This window comes from Balaenoptera physalus, assembly GCF_965194825.1.
Source record: "Balaenoptera physalus genome assembly, chromosome: 4".
In the NCBI taxonomy this organism is placed as follows: Eukaryota; Metazoa; Chordata; class Mammalia; order Artiodactyla; family Balaenopteridae; genus Balaenoptera; species Balaenoptera physalus.
In genome coordinates, this window is record NC_138891.1 from 22,347,247 (window position 1) to 22,368,341 (window position 21,095).

The window sequence follows — 21,095 nt, forward strand, 5'->3', positions numbered from 1 at the left end:
GCTTCTACCTTTATTACACTGTTTTTTTGTATTTTCTACTTTTCTCAAAACAGTGCATGCAGATATTACAAAAATCAAAGTACTACAAGGCTTATAATAAATGGAGAAGTTTTTCATATGACTCAGTAATTCCACTCCTGGGTATATGTCCAAAAAAACCAAAATCACTAATTCAGAAAGATACATGCACCCCAATGTTCATAGCCACATTATTTTCAACTGCCAAGATATGGAAGCAACTTAAGTGTCTACCAACAAATGAATGGATAAAGAAGATGTGGTATATATATACAATGGAATATTACTCAGCCATCAAAAAGAATGAAATTTTGCTATTTGCAGCAACGTGGATGGACTTACAGTGTATTACGCTTAGTGAAATAAGTCAGACAGAGAAAGAAAATTATGTATGATATCACTTATATGTGGAATCTAAAAAATAAAGCAGTCTAGTGAACATAACAAAAAAGAAACAGACTTGAAGATGTAGAGAACAAACTAGTGGTTACCAGTGGGGAGAGGAAAGGGGGAGGGGCAAGATAGCAGTAGGGAATTGAGATATAAACTACTGTGTATAAAATAAGCTACAATGATATGGTATACAGCACAGGGAATATAGTCAATATATTATAATAACTATAAATGAAGTATAACTTTAAAAATTGTGAATCACTGTGTTGTACACCTGAAAGTTATATAATATTGTACATCAACTATACCTCATTAAAAAAAATTTTTTTTAATGTAGAAGTCTTTTATCCCATCCCTACTCACTAACTTCCTACTTCCCAGAAGCAACTCTTTTACCACTTTAGCTGTCTTGCTGGCCCTTGCTTCTGCATTTCTGAAGAAAATTATATCGTTTTAAAAATTATATCAATTTTAAACATTTTCTATTGACTTCTGTCAATGGATGTTGAAGATGTAGCACTCATACCAGCTCCTCCTTCTCTTCCCACATATACATTTATGTCCTCTATTTGTTCTGTCTCTTTTATATATATATAAAATATAAATAAATAAATAAATAAATATATATATATATATATATATATATATATATATATATATATATATAGTCCAGTAGAGAATATAAATCTCTGTAAGTCAAATCCTCATTTGAACCAGTTGCAACATCCTAGTGGTTGCCTCATTAATTAATGAGTTAATTTAAAATCTTTGCTAAGTGTTCATTTTATGTTTGTATGAGAGTTATGATTTCATCTTTTTAAAAAAATCATCTTTTAACAATTTTGGAGTTCCTGCTGAGATGCACAATAGATTCACCTTGACAGAGTCAGGTAGTCTCTGTGTCCAGAGAATCCTCCATGAACAGTTGAAGCCAGAGCACATTTTTTTCTTGGCTCCTAGAGGTGAGTCCCAAGTGTCAGTAGAACTTTAACTTCGCCAACTCTATATTCTCTGGGTTTTTTGCAACTCTCAATTAATTTTCTGTTTTGGTTTTGGTTTACTAAGAGCCCATAAATTATACCTCATTGGTGACAGCAATGACTGGGAATTTGGCTTAGCGATCTGACCGTTTGGTGATTTCTGTAGATGAATGATAGGTATCTATTCTCTGCTGGGTGAGCGGTAACAGAGAATCTGGCTATTTATTTATGTTTGCTTATGTGTTTGACTACAAATTAGTTAAAAAGTTCATGCCCACTAGGAAAGAGAACAGTTCTTTTGGATATATGAAATGGTAAATAAAAAATTTTTTTGACTAAAATCCTAAAATTAAAGCTGTAAGCTCTCTGTCTGTAATTTGGAAAGGCCTTACCTTTCTTCTTTTTAAAAAATATTTATTATTTATTTATTTGGCTGCGTTGGGTCTTTGCTGCTGCCTGCGGGCTTTTCTCTAGTTGTGGCGAAGGGGGGCTACATTTCGCTGCGGTGCGCGGGCTTCTCATTGCAGCGGCTTCTCTTGTTGCGGAGCACAGGCTCTAGGCGCGCGGGCTTCTGTAGTTGTGGCACGTGGGCTCAGTAGTTGTGGCTCACGGGCTCTAGAGCGTAGGCTCAGTGGTTGTGGCACACGGGCTTAGTTGCTCCGCGGCATGTGGGATCTTCCCGGACCAGGGGTCGAACCCATGTCCCCTGCACTGGCAGGTGGATTCTTAACCACTGCGCCACCAGGGAAGTCTGGAAAGGCCTTTACTTTTCAATGTGTGTGTGTATATTTTCCTGTTTCTGGAGGGTGTAAATGAATTAAATTACAAAATTTTTTAAATTAAAGGAGCTATGTCCTGATTGGTTTATGGAATAAATAAGTGCCAACATAAAATCCTGAAAAATAAGACAAGTAAACTTCTAATACTTTAAGTGTGCTATAAAAATGTGCCAAAAATTGTTCTTTGTGCAGCTCACTCAGAAACATTTTAAGAATCCAAATTCACATAATTAAAGTAAATGTTTGGCAAACAAGACCAGTTTACTAATGTGGGTTTAATAAAAACAACTTTGTCTTCCTCTAATTTATCACTGTTAAGTACACAGCTGATCCTTGAACAACACAGGTTTGAATTGTGTGGGTCCACTTATACACAGATATTTTCACTAAATAATTTTTTTCATTACACAATCCACAATTGGTTGACTCCACAGATGCTGAACTGTGACCGGAAGAGCTGACTGTAAATTTCTCTGGGGATTTTCAGTTGTGTGGCGGGTCGGTGCTCCTAACCCTCCCATTGTTCAAGGGTCAACTGTAATACAGGCAAACAGTTTTTTCTAATTGGGTATATTTTCCCCAAACGTTATAACAGGTTTGCTGATTGAATTAGCTCCCTTTACTCCTCCATAATGTTTAAGATGATGAAAAATGTAAATTTATGTCTGACTCAATCGAATCATGATTCTGACAAACTTAATTTCAACAGTAATTGTGTTTTGTAGTACGTCAGCTTGAAGATCATTTGCAAGATCTCTCGGCAACTTAAAATTTTAGGCTGATATTAAATTAAATTAATCATGTAATCAATGGATATCTAGGTACTTTCTAAGTAACCTGGAACACTGACACATTGATTATTAAGCATAATTTTTCTTATTTGTATGTGCTATAAGTAATAACCACAAGTCATGTTAATGAATGTGCTCACACAGGAATGCGTGTGACTGTAAAAAATTGTATTATAAACTTCGCTAATCTGCTAAAATGCTTCAGTGTGACAGAAAGTTCTCAATGATCTGCTCTCTAGTTTTCTCTGTGAAATAGAAGTTAATTACTTCAGTGAAAAGTTATAGTTAATATGAGTGGTGACAACTGCAATAATCACAGAGACATACAACTGAGAATATGCTTTTGCTTTTCCATAAGCAGTGGTTCTTGGGATTTTTGTTCTTCAAACTACTTCGCGCGTATCGAGGGACACAAAGAGCTTTTATTTATGTGGTTACAACTATTTGTGTTTACTCTATTAAAAATCAAAACCGAGAAATACTTAAAATATTCATTTATCTATTTGAAGATAGCAATGATGAATGCATAGCGTGCTAAAAGAAATAGCATCTAAATACTATTATGAAATTAGAGTTGAACGTGTGGACCCCTTGAGATCTGTGTTAGAATAAAAGTGTCACCAGAGTATAAAAGAGCATAATAAAGGATAAAACTTGGATTTGTCCTGAATCAAACAAGTGAATTTTACTTGTCCTGGTTCATAATACTAAATCTCACAAGCTACAAAATGTGTTAAAATTTTTGCAAAGTTCTCAATCTTGATGGACTTGCTCCCTTGGTTTTCTGATTAATGTCTTCAGCTACAGTGTGAATGGTTATTCTTTCTAGGATGATCCACCTTTCTGATTGGCCTGGGACTATGGGGTTTCCGGGGATGTGGAATTTTCAGTGCTAAAACCAGGAGAGTCTTGGGGAAACCAAAGTGGATGGTTACCTCATTTACTCTCTGTGTAATCTGCCTAGAAAGCAAAGATTCTGTGATTTACCCGAATAATTTTACATGCTGTATGTTGACTTTACACTCTTAATTATAAAGAAGAAGAGGAGGAGGAGGAAAAATAGGAGGAAAAAGAGAAGGAAAAAGATTCCTTGCTTATGAAAATATTAAGGTTCTTGTTTATTTTTAAATGTTTTATTCTCCCTTTGATTCAATAAGCAACCAAGTATTGTTTCACAGGTACTCATGATCTTGTCTTGATCAAGTGTACAAATCTCCTCTGACAACTCTTTTGATTTTTGCCTTCCAAAAATCAGGTCTGCAAAATAGAAGAAAATAAAACTTGCCACACTTCTTATACAGCTAAAATAGTCTTTGAGATTTCCCATAGGGTTCCTGGAAAAAAATCAGGAAAATTTGTCTTTTTACCTTAAAAAAAGGGATGCTAGAAGTAATCAGGTTTGGTGAGTTGCATGGGAAGAGTTGTCAAATCAGAAGAGATGCTTACCCTTCCATAGGTTAAATTTGTATAGGTAAGATGTTACTAATACAAATATTTCAGAAACTTTATGCTTTATGGGAAGCCCCTGGAGATTTTTCAATGCCTCACTTTCTCTATATATTTTAATTTCAAGGAAAACACATTGAAAGTCTTATAAAATTGTTCTGTTGAATTTCCCCCTATTTATCTGAGCCTTGGTAGTGTTTTACCTGATGATATTGAGCAACAATATATTTCAATTATTATTTAAAATGTTGATTGCCACTCTTTTTTTTTTTTTTTAAAGACTTTGAACCAAGTCATTTTTAGGCCAGTGGTTCTCAATGCATATCAGACCTAAATCATGAAGTTTTACAGCAATACAGATGTCTAGGCCCTACTTCAGATTTATTGATTCTCTTTACTCAATAGTCTAGGTATATTATATACATATCATATCAAAGGATTATCATGTTATATCTCAAGATTCTTTTCCTCTATAAAATCCAACTTTATAAATCAGATGCAGCATTCACTGGCTTCTTAGAAAGTAGACTTCATCATTGAGCTAAGAGACATTTGTTTAAAACTTTTTCTTGGAGAATGGGTTTATTATCTTTGTCTTGCATGCCACCAACCAAACACCCATATATCCTTGTCCATTGTATTATTCTTGCATTATATTTATTATAAACTCTCATCAGTCCTTCCACACTTGAAATTTTTCAGTAATAAAATAACCACAGCTTTGTCATTTATAAATAGTTTGTGTTTTAATCTAATGCCTGCTGAAGTCTCTCTTATCAGCAGCAAGCCAGAGTTTGTGTCTTCAACAAAGAAGGAAAATCTCAGAGCCTTGTGGAAAGAGGTACTTCAAAATATTGACCTTTCAAAGAATCAAGTCTTGGATAGAAGTATCTGAGCTGGAATCACTTAGGCAACTTTCAGACCATATCAGTGGACTGATTTAGGATTTCCAGAACTCTTTTTAGTTGAGAAACAGATGGCTTCATGAGACTACTAACCCAAGATCCAGTGGAACAAGAATTAATTATATAGAACTGAATGAATCAATGAGCAAAATTTTATCGTGGTTATTTATTTGGAATATTGCTAATGTTGTTTTAATGTACTATTTTCTAGATCTATAAGGAAGCCCTTTCTGTTTCTTCTCATGCTCCCTGTAACCCATAGCAATTTGGTGGACTCTGCTTTTTTAAGCTAAAGTGAAACATTTAAAAGTGATATCTAATTGTACCAACTCCCTAGACTTCAGAAATTCTGAGACTCCTTTTCATGGCAATATAATTATTTGCATAAGTTTAATAAGAATCTGTCTTTCTACCAGAACATAATTAAACGAATTGATTAAACATCCAAGGCCTTCCTGCAGTATCATATTTGAGTGCGATGCTCTTTTAATCAAGCTTGACAAGTCACACTAAGGAACAAAGTCTGGTAGTACTTAAAGAGACATTGCGTATTATGACCTCTCAGGAAAACTGGCCTGAGTGCCTCGTTTACAGGGTCCAGTCTCACAGGTAGTAAGGGAGGTCACTTCCTGGTGGGCCAAGAGACCTAAGTTATTTTGGGAACCTTGAGAAAAGAAGAATTCATCGAACTTTGCAGGTAGAATCTGGTAGAGAGAGTTTCTTGGGCTTATTTCTTAGCCTTGGGATGACAAATAATAGACGTTTTTATTTTACTTATTTATTTATTTATTGGCTGTGTTGGGTCTTTGTTGCTGCATGCGGGCTTTTTCTCTCTAGTTGTGGCGAGCAGGGGCTACTCTTCCTTGTGGTGTGCGGGTTTCTCATTGAGGTGGCTTCTCTTGTTGTGGAGTACGGGCTCTAGGCACTCGGGCTTCAGTAGTTGAAGCACACAGGCTCAGTAATTGTGGCTTGTGGGCTTAGTTGCTCCGCAGCATGTGGGATCTTTCCAGACCAGGGATCGAACCCGTGTCCCCTGCATTGGCAGGTGGATTCTTAACCACTGCGCCACCAGGGAAGTCCCAATAGACTTTTTTAAAAGTCCAGTGAGATGCCTTATGAAGACTTTCAGATGGAAGTTAATTTTGTAATTGTTCAAACTTGTTTTGCCCTTGGTATCACAAAGCAAATTTAAAGAGACCTGTATGAACACTCCTCCTGCACCTATGTAAATAATCAGGCCAAACCTTATGAGAAGGGTGTTATTTTGTCATCAAGAATAATCTTACTTGAGATTATTATGATTACAAGTGGGGGAGACTATCAGGAAAATTGCAAAAGATTTTGAAATGGGCAAAAAATATTAATGAGTGTCCTGTCTAGCCTACCCATTCAAGTTATCCTTGGTTGTCTTTGACTAGGCTGTTTTCCAACTCTGCAGGGATAGAAATTAACTTGTAGGACTAATAATAATGAAAATGCTTCCAGTCTACAGCTATGCAAAGGACTCCTGAACAGGGCAATGTGAATAGATTCTGTTAGGTAGGGAATATAAATCTGTAAGCCAAAGCTTCCTTTGTAAGAATTGTAACATCTTTCCGTTTCCCTCATTAATTAATAAATTCAATAAAATCTTTGTCAAGTGTATATGTTTGTATAAGTCATGATTTCATCTTCTTTAAAAATTTTTTTCTTCAACACTGTCATTTTAGTGAAATTTGGGGAAAGAGCAGTGATAAATTCATGTGTTCAATCCACATTTTTAAACCGAAAGTTCTGTGCAAACATTTTAATTTATAAGTACTTAAAGATATCAAACTTACTTCATTGGTTCTGAAGTTTGTGTTTTAGACTAGCCTTCCCTACCCTAAGATTAATTTTAAAAATACAAACAAAAACCTCTCGTTTACTTCTAGAACCTTTACACTTTCATTTTTAGCTTATAAACTTTGGTTCAGCTTAATTATTTCCCCAAATGTGTGATTGATTATCTAGCACCATTTCAAATCATTTCCTCACTAATGTAAAATTCCATTTTGTTATGAAAATGAGAAAATTTTCATATTCAATGTATATATTAATTTAGGAAGAAAGGACATTTTTATAAGGTTGAGTTCTCCTGTACAAGAACAGGGTAGGGCTTTCCATTAATCCAAATCTTATTTTACATGAAGACTTGAGTTTAAAGCTTTTTGTGACTATATCTTTCATATTTTTTATTAGTTATTTCTAAAGATTTTGTCAGTTGTTAACACTATAAATGGAATATTTTCTCCCACTCTATTTTCTAATTGCTTCCTGTTTGTATATAGAATAGCTATTGACTGACTTGAGCATATTTTGTGGTCAGTTACCTTTTTGAGTTTTCTTATTATCTGTAATAGTTTTTTAGTTGATTTGCTTGTATTCTTGTATTTTCATGAATATAATATCATCTACAAATAATGAGAGTTTTGCTTCCTTATTTCCAATTTTTATACTTTTACTCCTTTCGATTGTCCAGCAGCAATGTCTAATCCTTACACAAAAATATTAGTGGTATCTATAACTTATTCTTGACTTCAGTAGAAATGCTTTTAATGTCTTGCCAATACGACTGATTAGTTTTTAGTCTAATATATCTTGTTAAGAAGTCAGTCATCTATGTCTGTTTCACTAAGCTTTTATTTTATTTTATTTTATTTTATTTTTTTATAAATTTATTTATTTATTTAGTTTTGGCTGTGTTGGGTCTTCGTTTCTGTGCGAGGGCTTTCTCTAGTTGTGGCAAGCGGGGTCCACTCTTCATCGCGGTGCGCGGGCCTCTCACGATTGCGGCCTCTCTCGTTGCGGAGCACAGGCTCCAGACGCGCAGGCTCAGTAGTTGTGGCTCACGGGCCTAGTTGCTCCACGGCATGTGGGATCTTCCCAGACCAGGGCTCGAACCCGTGTCCCCTGCATTAGCAGGCAGATTCTCAACCACTGCGCCACCAGGGAAGCCCAGCTTTTATTTTTAAGTTAGTCAGAAATGGATGTTCATCATCTAAGGAGATGATCATATAATTTTCTCCTTTGACATATTAATGTGATGAATTACATCAAACCTACCTTACTTTCTAGGAATTAGCACCATTTTTCTGGGTGAATTGTTCTTTTAATGTACTTTTTTATTATTTTTATTTAGGATGTTTACATAGATATTTATGAATTAGGTTAATATGTAGTTTTCTTTGTTTAGACTATCTTGTCTGCTTTGGGTATAAATACTGCACTAGTTTGTAAAATGCATTTGGAAGCTTTTCTTCTTTTTCTCTCTGCTCTTGACTGCTTTATATAAGCAGTGTAGGGATTGGAAGACTTAAAACTGTCATTATTTGAGGTGATATAATCATTTACCTAGGAAAAATCAGAATCAACACACAATTTGTTAGAACTGATAAGAGACTTCAGAAAGTGCCAGGTATAAGAGCAAACTACAAAAATCAATAACATTGCCTTATGCCAGCCATAACTTACTAGAAAATATAATAAAAAAGAAGAAATTTTTCACAAGGCAGGAAATCTACAAAGAGTATAGGAATTAACAAAAATGAAAACATACACAATCTCTCTGGAGAAATCTTGAAACCTCTATTAAAGGACACATAAGATGATTGAATAAAAGAGGAGATGTGCTATACTCTTGGATTAGATAATTTAACATTCTGAAGGCTTCTATTCCCCACAAATTCATCTATAAATTCAGTATATTCCCAAACAAAATTCTAGGTAGAAATTTTTGGTGGGGGAACATGATAAAATTGCTCTGAAATTTATATGGAGGAATAAAGGTCCATGAATAGCTTAGTTTAAAAGATTGAAGGGTGGGGATTTGTCTTAACAATATTAAGATATACTACAATGTCCAAGTAATAAATACACTATGGTATTAACACAAGTAGGGACAGATAGGCCAAAGGAGCAGAATAGAGAGCTCAGAGACAGACACCTCTGTGTATGGGAAGTTAATGTGTAATAGAAGTGACATCGCAAATCAATGGGAAAGGGACAGAGAGTGAGCAAACTGATTCATTATACAGAGAAAAACAAAACCATATATCTCCCTGATTCCCCATGCAAACGTGTGTTCTAAGCGAATTAAAGACCTCAGTGCGAATGGTAAAACTATAACATTTTTGGAAGAAAATGTAGGGGACTGTTTATGGACCTAAGGGTAAGGAAAGACTTCTTACAATTTCGGAAGCACAAACCATAAGGCAAAACAATGATTACATTTATTACATATAAAATGGGGATTTTTATTCAACAGATACCATTGACAAGTTTAATTTACAACAGGATGGAAGAAGACAGTTGCAATATCTAAAACCAACAAGTAAATAATATCTAGAATATTCAAGGAATTCCTGCGAATCAATGAAAAAAAGACAGCAATCCTAATTTTTAAAAAATTGTCAAAGGACACGTACTAGCACTAGTACTGGTACAGAAGAGAAAACTCAAAATTCTAACAAACATATGAAATAATGTGTAAACTCATTAGGACATCTGGATTTTTTTTAGACTTTGGCTATTACACATAAAGCAGCTATGAACATCCACACACAGGTTTTTGTGTGAATATAAGGTTTCATTTTTCTGGGGAAAATAGCCAGGAGTGTGATTGCTGGGTTGTATGATAAGTGTACATTTAATTTTTTAAGAAACTGCCAGACTCATTTCCAGGGTGTCCCTACCATTTTATAATCCCATAAAAAATGTATGAATGAGCTAGTATCTCTGCATCCTTGCTAATACTTGGTATTATCAGATTTTAAATGTAGCCATTCTATGGCAGAAAATATTTGCAAATGATGTGACTGACAAGGGATTAATTTTCAAAATATACAGACAGCTCATACAACTCAATATCAAAAAAAAAAACAACTCAATCAAACGATGGGGAGAATATCTAAATAGACATTTCTCCAAGGAAGGCATACAGATGGCCAACAGGCATATAAAAAATTATCAACATTGCTAACTATTAGAGAAATGCAAATTAAAACTACAATGAGGTATCACCTCACACCAGTCAGAATGGCCATCAACGAAAAATCTACAAATAATAAATGCCAGAGAGGGTGTGGAGAAAAAGGAACCCTCCTGCAGTATTGGTGAGAATGTAAATTGGTATAGCCACTATGGAAAACAGTATGGAGGTTCCTTAAAAAAATAAAAATAGAGTTATCATATGATCCAGATATCCCACTCCTGGGCATATATCCAGAGAAAACTATAATTTGAAAAGATACATGCACCCCAATGTTCACTGCAGCACTATTTACAATAACCAAGACATGGAAGCAACCTAAATGTCCATTGATAGATGAATGGATGAAGAAGATGTGGTACATATATACAATGGAATATTACTCAGCCATAAAAAAGAATGAAATAATGCCATTTACAGCAACATGAATGGATCTAGAGATTATCATACTAAGTGAAGTAAGTCAGACAGAGAAAGACAAATATCATATATCGCTTATATGTGGAATCTTTAAAAAAAAAGATACAAAAGAACTTATTTACAAAACAGAAACAGACTCACAGACACAGAAAACAAATTTATGGTTACCAAAGGGGAAAGGTGGTGGGGGGAGGGATAAATTAGGAGTTTGGGATTAACATATACACAATACTATATATAAAATATATATATATATATATATAATAGATAACAAACAAGGACTTACTATATAGCACAGGGTACTATACTCAGTATTTTGTAATAACCTGTAAGGGAAAAGAATCTGAAAAACTATATATATATATATATATATATATATATATATATACACACACATACATACACACACACACACACACACATATATATATATGACTGAATCACTGTGCTGTAACACAACATTGCAAACCAACTATACTTCAATTAAAAAATATAAATAAATAAATTAGCCATTCTAACAAGTGCATCAAGGTATGTATTGTGATTTAATTTGCATTTTTCCAGTGATAACGATTAATGAACATCTTTTAATGTTTTTACTTGCTATCCTTATATTTCATTGAAGAAGTATCTAATCTGGTCTTTCACCCATTTTTTAACTGGATTCTTTGTTTTCTTACTGTTAAGTTTATAGCGTTCTTTACATATTTCATATATGTATCCTTTGCCAGATATGTGATTTTCAAATATTTTCTCCCATGTAGTCTTTTTATTAATTTCTAACTATTTTTCAATTTCAGTTTTGATTTACTCTTTGATCCAAAATTTTCTTAAGTGAGTTAGTGGGCCACAAATAAGAATGGAATTTAATAATAACACAATGTCGGTCTGGAGAGGGGTCATCCAGTGCTGATGGGAAATGTGTCTTGCTTAGGCAGGGCCTTTATCTGAGTCTTGAAGAATAAGTAGGGGTTGGGGAAAAAGTCTGTAGTGATTACAGCAACCTTGAGGGTTATCAATTAGGGGCTATAAAATGGTAAGAGTCCCAAAGTACAAAGTAGCAGAGGCTTTCTTAAGATATCCCCAGGCATTATCTTGATACCTCAGATTAGGTGATGCAATGCCCACTTCATCTGAAGAGCAGCACCCCCTCAGACGTGGCCTTTTTTGTGGGCCAAAGGTCCCCACCTACTGCTGCGTGGCAGGAAGATTTTTTAACATGGTCTGGAGGTCTCCTTAGAAGGGCCATAAATGAAAGTGTGGCCAAGGTTGGGCTGATAACCACAGAGTGTGAAGCTCGGTCTATTCATTAACTTACTTGCACAGTCCAGTTGCTCAGAGAACACAGGGCGAAGTGAGGAGGGAGAGGAGAATGGCAGGAGACCAGGTCCTGCCTGGCTGGAGAAAGCCTGATGGAGGTCATGCAGGGATCAACAAGAGAGAGCTCCTAGATGGGCAGCCTGACTGGCCCTTCTCTGCCAAGGTCACAGCAGCACCAAACCAATCAAAACTGAGTGGAATTTTTAGGAACGAGTCAGTCAAAGAAGTCTTCTTGGAGAGGGAGGGACTTTTTTTTAAAATTGAAGTATAGTTAATATATTTACAATGTTGTGTTAGGTTCAGGTGTACAGCAAAGTGATTCATATGTATATATATATATGTCTGATTCATTTCAGATTCTTTTCCATTATAGTTAATTACAAGATATTGAATATAGTTCCCTGTGCTACACAGTAGGTCCTTGTTGTTTATCTATTTTATATATAGTTTGCTTTTTGTGGTTTTTTTTTTTGGCCAAGCCTCATGGCATGCAGGATCTTAGTTCCTTGACCAGGGGTCGAACACGTGCCCCCTGCAGTGGAAGCGTAGAGTCTTAACCACTGGACTCCAGGGAAGTAGTGTGTATCTGCTAATTCCAAACTCTTAATTTAATCCTTCCCCCCACCTTTCCCTTTTGGTAACCATTTAGGAAACATAGGAAAAGTTTGTTTCCTATGTCTGTGAGGTTGTTTCTGTTTTATAAATAAGTTCATTTGTATCATTTTTTTAGATTCCCCATATAAGTGATATCATATGATATTTGTCTCTGTCTGACTTACTTCACTTATTATGATAATCTGTAGGTCCATCCACGTTGCTGCAAATGGCAATATTTCATTCTTTTTTATGGCTGAGTAGTATTCCACTGTGTATATATACCACATCTTCTTTATCCATTCATCTATCGATGGACATTCAGGTTGCTTCCATGTCTTGGTTATTGTAAATAGTGCTCCAATGAACATTGGGGTGCATATATCTTTTCGAATAAGAGTTTTCTCTGGATATATGCTCAGGAGTGGAATTGCTGAATCATCTGTAACTTTATTTTTAGTTTTTTAAGGAACCTCCATACTGTTTTCCATAGTGGTTGCACCAGTTTACATTCCCACCAACAGTGTAGGAGGGTTCCCTTTTCTCCACAGGAGGAGAGACTTTTTGAGCAAATTCGTAAGAATTTTCTAGAAAGGGAAGAACTAGACATTTTTCAGGGGGAACAAGAAGAACACTAGCGTGGGGCAGGACCGTCACATCACTTCAGGAGACAAGGCTGGCTCAGACAGAGAGGGTATGTCCCGGAGCTTCAGGGGAGGGACTTCTGAAGGAGGCCTTGAACATCAGAATGAGGAGACAGGTGCTATAGTGCAGGAGTTAATATGCCCCTTGTCCCTCTGGTTTTCTGCCCACATGATGGACCAGCCCAGAGTGAGTGCATCACCTGGGGCTGCATCTCTGTGCCTGCTAGAAATTTCCACCCTCTCACCTTTCCAAATATCTACCCAACTTGCTCAGTCCACCCCCTGCAGGGGGCGTCTTTCTAGATCCTGTACTACACCCTGCTCTCTATATGCCAGCGAGCTCCTATAGCACGGTCCGTCTGAGGAGTTCATTTGGCCCCTGGCCCTGATGTAAAGTTTCCAGTGTGAATGGTCCAGACATGGCCCTGGCACTGATCAGGTGATCAGTGTACATTTACAGAGGAATGAAAGACATCAGGGGACATCCCAATCCACTAAGGCCATTTTGAAACTGGTATCTGTTATTGCCCCACTATTTATTTAATATCATTGGCAGGGGTTTTGATTTTGGATTTTTTGGGGTTTGTTTTTGTTTGGCTTAAAATAACAGAAATTTAGTCTCTCACTTTGGGAAGCCAGAAGTCCAAAATCCAGTTATTGACAGGGTTGGTACCTTTTGGAGTTTCTGAGCAAGAATCAGCTGAGTGCCTCTCTCCTAGCTTCTAGTGGTTACTAGCAATCATGGCATGCTTTGGTGTGTAGACACATCACTCCAGTTTCTGCCTCCATATTCAAATTGCCCTCTTCTGTGTGTGTCCCTTTCTGTCCCCTATAAGGATAAACTTGTTAGATTTTAGGGCCCCCCTAATCCAATATGCTTTCATCTTGATCTCTACCCTAATCACATCTCCACTGGGTTTTAAATAATTAAGTTAATAAGAGAAGCACCAGGACTTCCCTGGTGGCGCAGTGGTTAAGAATCCACCTACTGATGCAGGGGACATGGGTTCAAGCCCTGGTCTGGGGAGATCCCACATGCCACGGAGCAACGAAGTTCGTGCGCCACAACTACTGAGCCTGTGCTCTACAGCCCGCGAGCCACAGCTACTGAGCCCACGTGCCACAACCACTGAAACCCACACGCCTAGAGCCCACGCTCCACAACAAGAGAAGCCACCGCAATGAGGAGCCCATGCACCACGATGAAGAGTAGCCCCCGCTCGCCACAACTAGAGAAAGCCTGCACTCAGCAATGAAGACCCAACGCAGCCAAAAATAAAAATAAATAAATAAATAAAAATAAGAGAAGCACCATCTTATTCTGTCCTCTAATTCTTGGCCTCTGTCAGATTCAAAGGAACAACCTGAGGTTTCTTAACTCTTCTTTCCTGCTCTTCCAGCTCCTTGACATCCAGACTCTGAAATATGGTCCCATGGAAAGGCACAGTCTTTGGCAGGTGCCAACCCCAGCGTTGCCTCTGGGTTCTGTCTAGAAAGCCCTACAGAGAAGAAAGGAAGTCTTGCCATTGGCAGACATGTTGTACTCATGGGGTTCAGAGGACAAGGCATAGCTGTCAGTTATGGTTTCCACTGAGATAGTCAGTCCACACAGAGGCCACCCTGACTGTGTATCAGAGAGTTCCTGTTATTCATTGCTGTGTAACAAATTACCCCAAAAACTTAGTGGCTAAAAACAACATAAACATTTATTATCTTGTAGTTTCTGTGGGGGCCAGGAGTTTGAGAACAGCTTAGCTGGATTCGAGGATCTACTCTGGAAGGTGCCTCACAGGTGAGAGGTGTTGTTGGTGAGAGGCCTCCACTGCTCTCCCTGTGGACAAGGGCTGCGCAAGTGTCCTCATGACGTGGTGACTAGCTTCCCTCAGACTGAATGATTGTAGAGCGAGCAAGGAGGAAGTTGTATCCTTCCACGACGTGGCCTTGGAAGTCACATACCATCACTTCTGCCACCAGTCCACGTTCAAGGGCTGGGGGGATCTGGGGGCAGTGAGGCTTCACCTTTCGAAAGAATGCATGTCAAAGAATTGGCCAAAATATTTCAAAAACACCACAGCTCTCTTCTGCACTAGGTCTCCACCCTTCTTCTACTCTGTCTTCAGCTACTTGGTCTAATTACTATTCTGCTCCTCCCCACCTTCTCTCCCAGAGCCCCAGGGTCCAGGGTCTCTGCCAGAGTGGGGTGTGTATGTGTGTGGTGGTGATGGGGTGCTGGATTTGCTCGCAAAAATCTCTTCCTGTTCTGTATGCCAAAGAACCTTCTCAATAAAAGGTGAGGACAGAGAGAAAGGGGCTGGGGGAAGAAAACATCCTATTTGACACATGAAAGTGCATAATTCTAAGCAATTTCACTGACTTGTCAGAGATTCCGTTTTTTCATCAGGAGGTTGGGGATGGTAATATTTATCGCACAAGATTGATATATTAGGACTATTTTAGTCACAGGTAATGGAACTCTGACTCATACTAGTTAAGGAAACGCAAAGGAGCTAATTGGCTCATAAGTCAACAGCCCAGTGTTAGGGTTGGCGTCAGGCAGAGCTGGATCCTGATGCTTAAATAATGAGACATCTCTTCATCTCTTGCCTCTGCTTTCCTCCGTGAAGGCTTCAGTCCAATAAGGCTCTCTCCATGTGATGGCTCTCAGCAGTCGCAAGCTGACATTCTACCCTTTCAGCAACCCCAAATGATAGAGGGTATCTCTCTCCCAGCGGTTTAAACTAAAAACCCAAGATTATGTGCCAGGGCCAGTGACCCTGGGTCTGACTGGCCAGGCTGGTGTTGTGTGTCCAACCCTGGAACTGGCTGGGGGCAAGGGAGTTAAGTCCTGTTTGAACCACATGGACCAAGTGTTATTACCAGAAGAAAGGGGACCAGACTTGGAACAAGCAAACTGTCAGTGGTCTACCACACTGATGGTGAAGGTTGAAGGAGATAAAGTGAATAAACTGCCTGGCACTTTATGGGGAATGTTCTTTTCTAGAGTCTTCTCTTCTCCTCTCTCTCCAAATTTAATCATTTGATAAGTCAGTGGATTCTCTGTTAGATTTGTTGCTTGCAGCCACCCCTCCTCTCCATCCCACTGCCTTGCTCTGGCCTCTCACTGCCACTCTCCTGGACCACTGTTGGAGGACCACCTCACTGACCCCACTCCAGCTCTCTCAGACCACCTAAACCAGAATCTGGCTCTGAGAGATCCATCACCTCCACACACTTTCCAATGTCCCCTTGGCTACAGAGGTCCATATGGATGGTTTATGGCAGAGAAAGCTGGCTGCAGTTGGGTGACAGTTAGCTGGCTGGGATGGAGTAGAGATGCATGGTAGCCATGGAGCTGGGCACCACGGTTCCCAATGCAGCCCTGGAAATCGGAGCATCTATGAGCTGAGGGAGACCAGATGGCCAGATTCTCAGCCTCCACATCCAAGTAGCTCCACCCTCCATCTCCCCCAGGAGAGAAGAAATTGCTTCCCATGCTTTGATCTAAAACGGAAAGTGCCTGGCCAACCCAGCCCATCAGTTCTGTAAGGGTGTTCATAGTTAAGCCAGATGGAGTTTGATTTAATGCAGAATCATTTATTTATTTTAAATTTTATTTATTTTAACTGGTTTTTAAAAACGTTTTTATCGTGGAATATTTCAAACATCTACACAAGCAGACAAGATAGTTTAATGGATGGCATACACCCATCATCCAGCTCTGACATTTATCAAGTCATGGCCAGTGTTACTTCATCTCTATTCCTCTGCTCTTCCCCTACATAATTATCTTGAAACAAATCCCAGACAGTATGCCATAAATATGTCAGTGTGTTCTCTCTAAAAGATAAGAACTCTTAAAATACATGACCATAATGCCATTATCACACCTAAAAATTTAACAGCATTTCTGCTAATATTATCAAACGTTGTCAGTGTACAAATTTCACTAATTATCTCCTGTCCTTTGTGATTTGTTTTAGTTTTTGTTTTTGTAGTTCATTTGTGTGAATTAGGATTCAAATAAAGGCTAAATAGTATGATTAGTTGATATGTCTCCTGAGTCTCTTTTAGTATATAGGTTCCCTGTCTGTATCTTTTTTTGTCCCTTGCAATTCATTTGTTGAAGAAACCAAGTTGTTTGTCCTCTACCTTCTCACATTCTGAGTTTTGCTGATCGCATTCCTGAAATGGCCTTTAACATGTCCTTCTGCCCCTGTGTTGCTTGTAAATATGTAGTTAGATTGGACACTTGACCAGACTCAAAGTGAAATTTTTGGAGAGACCACTTCAGAGGTGGTGTGTGTAGGAAGCACATAGGTCTGGTGGCCTCTCTCTTTTGCATCCACTGCCAGTGTAGATAGCAACCATGACTCTGGACACCAGGAACCGTAAGCTCTGCCACTGGTGCCATCCCAAAGCCAATCCCTGCGGATTCCCAAAGGATCCAATCAGCATTATCCACCTCACATAGTTCTTTTTCCAAATCTTTTCTGTTGGGAGCATATAACTGAGGGCACCTCGGTCTTACACCTGGAGCCTGGGTGCAAGTAGGCTGGGAAAGCTAGTTCTCTCTTCTATTAATACCTTGAAGAGATGGAATTCCTAATGAAGAAAGCTCCTTAAACATGGGAGAATTGCTCACAAGATGGCAGACAGCCATAAATGTGACAGTTGTCCACTAGGGTGTCTGAAACAATGGTAGGACTGAGAGTTAAGTGCTAGGAGTTCAAATAGGGCCTCCAGTGGGAGCCCGTGGTGTTGGGGAAAGGGACACATTGGCCCAGACATCACATTCATGAAGGGGTCTTCAACTTTTGACATTATCACCAAAGGAAGTTACACATGAAGGTCACAGAGAGACAGTAATGAAGTTCATTCTCCACCTTTAAACTTGTGAACCATTATTGGACCAGACTGCCTCAGGGACACTATGAATTCGCTAATTTTACAAATTCTGTAATGATCTTGGAATTAGCACAGCATGGTTATATTACACTGTATTTTTGTCTGCTAAACTATTGGTTACATGCAACCATTTAAAATAAACAACAATTTTGTCATTCTGATCTGATATTTCTTTATTGAGATCATCTCAAAAAGGGGAAATGGCCAGGATCACCCTTGAGAGGCTGAGAAGTCAAAGAAGCAGGGGTTGTGGGCTGTGGAGAGGGGACGAGACGACCCCAAAATTGTCTCTGAAGGACGGGTCGGGTTTTGGTTATTGGAGGGGAAATGGGAGATGTCATGATTGGTAAGTATCCTTCCCAGAGCAAAACAAGTCCTTTTTTCCAAAGAGACAGCCATCCCTTTCCTTGTCCCAACTCTGCCTGAGAGGAAACCCATTCCTGCGACCTGGGTGATTAACAGGTCCCCGCCACCTCTGTTGACTCAGCTCTGCAGGTCTGCAGGTCCCCAGCTCAGGGCGGGATGGGGGGCTGGGGTTGAGTGGGTGAAGGCCCTGGAGACTCAGTTCTGCAGGTGGGGTGGGGTAGCGTGGATAAGGGATATTTCAGAGAATTAAGCAGAGTTGAATTGCAATGCAGCATAGAGCTGTTTAATTTGCACCTGAAAGGAACGGTAGTGGTGTCCTAATTAACCGAGACAGAGGTTATATATTTGGGCGTCCAGAGAGGTCCTTGGGGTTCACGTGTTAGAATTTTCTTGTGGGAAGGTTTGGGAAGCTTCCCAGAGAATGACATTTTAGGGGCCTTGGGGGTTTCATGTCAGAAGTCCATCCTCCTGCCAGCCCTGTGATGGAGGGTCACTGTGTCTGCATCAGAAGCCCTGGGGTCCCTGTCAGTATCCTTTGGGGGTGTGGTGGCAGACAACCTGCACTGGGGTCTGCACCCCCAGGAGGTCGGAGAGAGGCTCTGCACGAGCCTCCTCCACCCACCCCGCCGCTGAGGCAGCCTGGGGGCTTCCTGCTCTAGAAACCCACCCCTCCTGATTTCTGTTAACTGCTTCCCGGCTGCCCTGACCTTGGCTCCTCCCGCTCTTCCGTCACCCACACTGTGTTGTGTTGTCGTGTCTGCAGTGAAGTCATGTTGCTTCTACCCTGAAGTGCCTCTCAGATCTCTGATTTTTTTTTTTTAACCCATACATAAATTGGCTTGTTATACACCAGGCACTGTTCAAACCTCTTTGCAGATAAAATATACATCTGCTCTAAGTTGCTTACATAGATTAATTTAATCCTCACAAAAAGTCTATGGGAATTATTAGTCCCAATTTACAGATGAGCAAACTGAGGCACAGAGAGGTTGCATGACTTGCCTTAATCTCACAGAGCTAGGAAGTAGCAGAGATGGGACTCGAACCCGGGCCACGTGGCCAGAGCTTAGCCACTCAGCCACTTCACCCCAAGTTCCCAGTGAGGGCCTTCCATTGCCCGAAGCCCAGCCTCAACCCTCCCACCTGAGTTGCTGCACATGGCAGTCCTGGTTTATTTTGGTTTTTAAAATTTTTTTTTTTTTTAATTTTTTGGCCACACCATGCGGCATGGGGGATCATAGTTCCCTGACCAGGGATCGAACCCACGCCCCCTGAGGTGGAAGGGTGGAGTCTTAACCACTGGACGATTAGGGAAGTCCCCTTAGGTTTTGAATATTTGAAATTATGTGATGTAAATACTTTAGTAAGGTCTCACTTCAGGTGTATTTTGAAATAATGTAACCCTTCCATTTGAAAAATGTGAAAAAAACAAAAACAGCAAAAATTTCCAAGTTGGCAGTTCCAGATATTTGTGAGATGGAGTGACACAATTTCCACAGCCTCGTGGCACCAGGTGAGCTGGTAAATAGGCAAACTCCATCATTTGTCATCCTGTGGGCATCACAGAATTTTTGCCATGCTTTGGAAATTCAGTAAGTGAATCCATTCCTAGTGCCCAGTTATGTGATCAGTCACTGTTGTTAGAATTGAAAATCTTTTTTATAACCGGTAACAATGGCATCCAAGTGTCAGTTAAGTGGTGGAGCTTGCGGTAGTGTTCCCAAAATGGAGCCAACATCAATAGCTTTGCACTGGAAGTCAGAAGCGCTAAAATGCCTCAAAGAGGGCTGAGCAAGCACCGTGATACATACAGCTGCCAATTTAGGAGCAAGCACTTTCCAAGCCATTGGAAATGGAGCTGAGAAAATGGAAAGCAGCGGTTAAAAGCCCAAAGCCTGCTTCCCTGGTTATAGATTTATGTACAATAAGAAACATCCCTCCCACTTGACCTGTACTTCTTTGGGAAGATTAATCTCATATGAAGTGAATTTCAATTAAATGTGACCGCCCTGTGCTAAACTCCAACTGGACTCCTCACCTTTTCTTACTATGGAGAGAACGGCCACCAGATTAGTTGTGCTGAAAGGTGGATCACGCCACTCTCCCGCTCAAAAACCTTCTGTGGCTCCCACTGCCCACTAAAATAGGTCCTAGTATTCAAGCTATTCAATCAGAGTGAGGAGTCTCCCCTGGGTACCAGAGGCTCCCAAGGGTGGGGTCAGGACCCCTACATCACACGCACACTCACACCAGCAGGGCCACACCATTGAGACCCCCGTCAGAACCTAACTGTTGGGTTGAGGCATTTATGTATTGGGAGTGGAAGTCTGATGGGGTCTCAGTACCTGGGATGGGATGGGAACGCCTGGATCCCCAACAGGTGTGGTGTTCAATCAGTGCCTGGCACACAATAGGCCTTCATTAAACATTTGTGCGATGAATGAACGAACGGTCTTTACAAGAATCTTTGCCTTTGAGTTCTCTACCCTCAGGGGCAAAGACCAAGGCCACAAACGTGAAGGGGGT